Genomic DNA, 4,470 nt, shown 5'->3' on the forward strand with positions numbered 1-4,470 from the left:
CCTAAGCTTATGAAAAGTATAGAGTTTGTCATCATCAAAAATGGTGAATTTGTTGGCCCAAGTGAAGTTTTGTTTTGAAGATTGACAAAGGAAGCTCAGCCATGAACCAGGTCCATTCCCTATGTACACAAACCCGGACAGATTCAAGTATGAGGAATGCACGTGAAGGAGATAAGCTTAACTTGTTATATCGGATATCTCCTGATCAAAAAGGTTGCATAATTGATAAGGAGAAGGACTCCTTACTCAAAGAGAACACTATCCAAGATAAGGGAGGAGTTAGAAGTTGAGATCAACTAGAACTCTTCTACCAAGGAAGAATAGCATTAGAACTTTGTTATTTCTTCATCTACTAACTCTATATATTGTAGGATGTTCTCATTTTACAGGTACGCACAAAAGAAGAAGTTAAACGTGAGTTGAGAGGAAAATAGCAAGGCATTTTGCAAACAATTCCTGTGTGATTCAAGTGTGCGAATCTAAAGCTACATGAACCAGATAGAAGAACCAATTTCAAGTGTCTGTCTTTTATTCTAGTTCAATTGTAGTAGATCGATTTTAATTTGTACCTTTCAGCTTTATCTAGAAGCAATTGTATTAGGTACTCTGAGTATTCAAGTTAGAGTTAACTTGAAGTTGTCACAACAGTTAGAGGCTGGTTGCCATAACGGGATTAGAGTTAATCCTTAGGTTTACAAAGAGTTTTATAAATGCTGTTTTGGTTCATTGATTTAGTGAAGTATTGGGAAAAATCCTATTGAGTAGTACATCATATTATTTTCACCTTTTGAGCCAGGTATTTTTCACGTAAAATACTTGTGTTCTTTACTTTTCTCATTTACTATTTCAGCAACAGTAGGTTAAGGAACACTTAGATGAACCAGGTCCTTCTATAATCAGTGCACGCGAAAAATTGGACACCACACAAATCACCCCCTCTTATGTGAAGTTAAAACATCAAAAGTGTTATTAGAGGCAGAAGAAGCAGGCTAAGCATCCAGAGAACCCAAGATAAAACTGGGATATGGTGAGAAGGTGAGGAAAATATTAGAGTTGCAGGCATCAACTATTTTCAAAATATTTTCAATCATAATTAGGCAACTGAGCACCTAATTAACCCTGCTGGACTATATAAATCTTAGGGTGATAGAACAAGACAATGCAATGCTAACTGCTATACCTACTATAGAAAAAATAAAGGATAGTGTTTTATCTATAAATCCCGATAGTGCACCTGGTCCGGATGGAATAAATTCTCTATTCTATCAAGTATTCTAGAATGTTATTGTGGAGGATGTCTATAATGCAGTGGTGGATTATAAAGAAATTGGGGTTCTCAGAGAAGTGGATTAATCTGATATAAATATATCTGAAACAATTGGTATTCCATAATAATTAATGGGCAGAGATTTAGCTTTCTTAAATTTGAAAATGGCTTGATACGGGGTGATCCTATCTCTCCATCTCTATTTGCGTTGAGTGCTGAGTTATTGTCAATTATGCTTAACAACCTACAGTCTAGAAGAGGCTTCACTCGTTTCTATATGCCTAGGGAGGGGCCTCAGGTGAATCATTTGGCATTTACGGATAACATAATTTTATTCCTTAGTGGACGTAGAAGAACTCTGAAACTGATCAGGACAAAAAATAAACAAAGGCAAAAGTTATTTCCTTCTAGCACCTGGAGTGGAGACAAGGAACAATACAAGAGTAGCAAGAATTTTTGGGATACAGTAGGACTTTCCTATCCAGTATTTGGGATGCCAATTATTTATGGTAAAAAAGGATATCGTATTATTCTGAACTCATTAACAAGGTGACAAATAGAACAAAAGACTGGTAGTTAAAGTTTCACTCAGCAGGGGCAAAGCAATCTTAATCAGACATGTCTTGCAAGCTGTACCTACACGTTTATTGTCTGCTATGCACCCTCCAAAAGGAGTTTTGTGACAAATAGAGAAAACTTTTGCAAAGTTCTTTTGAAGAGGATTGGATGGCAATGATAGGCATCAATGGGTTTGTTGGATAACTCTTTGCTACCCATACTGGGATGGGGGATCTCAATTTAGGAGTCTACGGGATATTTGTAGGGCGTTCACTGCAAAATCATGGTGGAACTTAAGGACTAATTCATCACTGTGGAAGGAGTTCATGCTTGCAAAATATTGCTGAAGATCTCATTATGTAACTAAGCAATGGAGCTCGGGAAACTCTCATGATATTAAATTTGAGATAGAATAGAATATTGTTTGGTTTCCTGGAGAGGGCAACATATAATTTTGATTTGACAACTGGACCAGGCTAGGTCCTCTCTATAGCCACTTGCTAGAAGGGAGGAATCCGAACAATGTGATAATTAAAGATATCTTAATAGGCAGAGATTGGCGATATGATAATCTACACATTCAAATCCCAGTCTGAGTGAAAAATATGGTAGAAAATCAGGTTGTTACCTTGACTCCTGGCACTTTAGATAGGGCAGTGTCGACTACAAGTGACAATAGTTGCTTCTTTGTGGCCTCAGCCTGAGACTTTCTACGACACAAAAAGGATCACTCTGCCTTTGATATGAAAATATAGCACAAATTGTTACCGTTTAAAATGTGCTTCTTTACATGAAGAGCATTCCATGATAGGCTCCCAACAGATGAGAGAATTTCATGGTTTGGTCACAATCTGCAAGCTAGGTGCTATTGCTGCTCCCCTCCCTATGCAAAGCTACAGACGATCGCTCAGGCAATTTTTCTCATGTAATCTTGTCAAAATATGCTGGGCCTTTTAGGATCACAATTAATGGATTACAGTATAAGCAACTTTTAGTACAATGGGGGAATCAAAGAACTTGGAATATTATTGTTTTAGTCACTACTAAGATCTTACCTGGAATAATCACTTGAGAACTTTGGAGGTCCAGGTGTGTGGCGAGATATGGGAATGAAGCCCCATCAGTTCAAAAATCAGAGTCACTAATATCACTTACCTTGAATGACATTCTAAACCAAAAGTTTGGGCAACTAAAATTGACCAACGGTTGGGAACAAGTGCAACAAATAATTGATGAGCCAATTGTCAAATGGATCAAGCCACCACCTCTGTTTTGTAAAGTAAATAGCCATGAGAACTGTATAGAAGGAAACTGTGGGGCAAGTAGAGTTATAAGAGACTGCAATGGGATATTGATAATGGCCTACTCTGTGTTTCTGGGTCCATGCACGAGTAACTGGGCAAAAAGTCGTGCAATGTTAATTGGGCTCCAACAATGCGTGGAAAAAGGCTACTGCAAAATTATAACAGAAGCTGACTCAAAGTTTCTTACTGCGTGCTTAAATGGTGAAGCTAATACGCCACGGAGAATGTTGCAGTCTATAGAGGAGATCCAGAAAATTGTGAACGGTAAGGGAGTAGTAGTTATTAGACATTGTTTTAGAGAGGCAAACAAAGTTTTAGATAATCTAGCAGCACTGAGCCACGAACATCAGCAACACATCTCTTCTCAAGGTTTGACAGAATACCAAGACAACTTCGAGGGCTCATGCAACTTGACAGATGGGAGATGCCATCATTTAGGATCAAACGCTTGAAGACCGAAGATTCAATTCAATCCATCATGAGGAGGGTCTTGTTGCACCCTATTTTGCACTAGTCAAAACACAACCAAATAATGGTTCTTTTGAAGTTGATAAAAAAGAGTAGCCACTTAATATTTTAAGGTATATTAGGGTACCTATAAGTCTGTGAGATTATTATCCTAATGGTCTACTAACCAGTGATATTTAGGTATATGTTCTAGCTATGCTAAGGGGAAGGTGTTAGGCATCCCTTAAAATCCATCTGAGGTGGCTCCTTAAATGTAGACTAGGTTTGGGGAAAGAAAAGTCTATATTCTGCTTAGTTAGTGTTTAAAGTTGATAAGTAAACTCTATGAAAATATTCTAAGCTTTATTTGAAAATACACTATTTTGAGAAGGTTGTATATATACTTTGAAAGGGAAAAGATGTTATCTGTTTGTGAGTTTACAATCTTGGAAAGTAGAAAATCACCCTTTGAAATTTGTATATACCTTAAGTTGAAAAGCAGATATGCCTTTTCCTATAAAGAATGGTATTTAAAACTTGTTGTTTTGAAAAGAGTGTTTTTACTTTGAAGAGAAGGTTGTTATTTATTTGTAACTTTGTAGAGTAAAAGACTATTTTTGAAAATATACCTTAAGTTGGAATGGGTATACTTCATTTGAAAATCAGTTTCAGCGGAAAGCCTTGTGTTTAAAACTTATTGAGGTTCATCATTTTGCAAACATGGCTGTGTTTGGTTTTTATTTCTTGAAAGCAACTCTCCCATTATTTTTGTGATTTATCTAATGATTTTTCAAAGAGAGTTCATTTTTGCTATTGAATCTGCCAAATTTAAAAGTTACTGAAACTGTTAGTGATAACAGAGATAAGGCCTTTCGTTTGTTGAAAAGATTAATT

Source organism: Nicotiana tomentosiformis, chromosome 6 (genome assembly GCF_000390325.3).
Source record: "Nicotiana tomentosiformis chromosome 6, ASM39032v3, whole genome shotgun sequence".
NCBI lineage: Eukaryota > Viridiplantae > Streptophyta > Magnoliopsida > Solanales > Solanaceae > Nicotiana > Nicotiana tomentosiformis.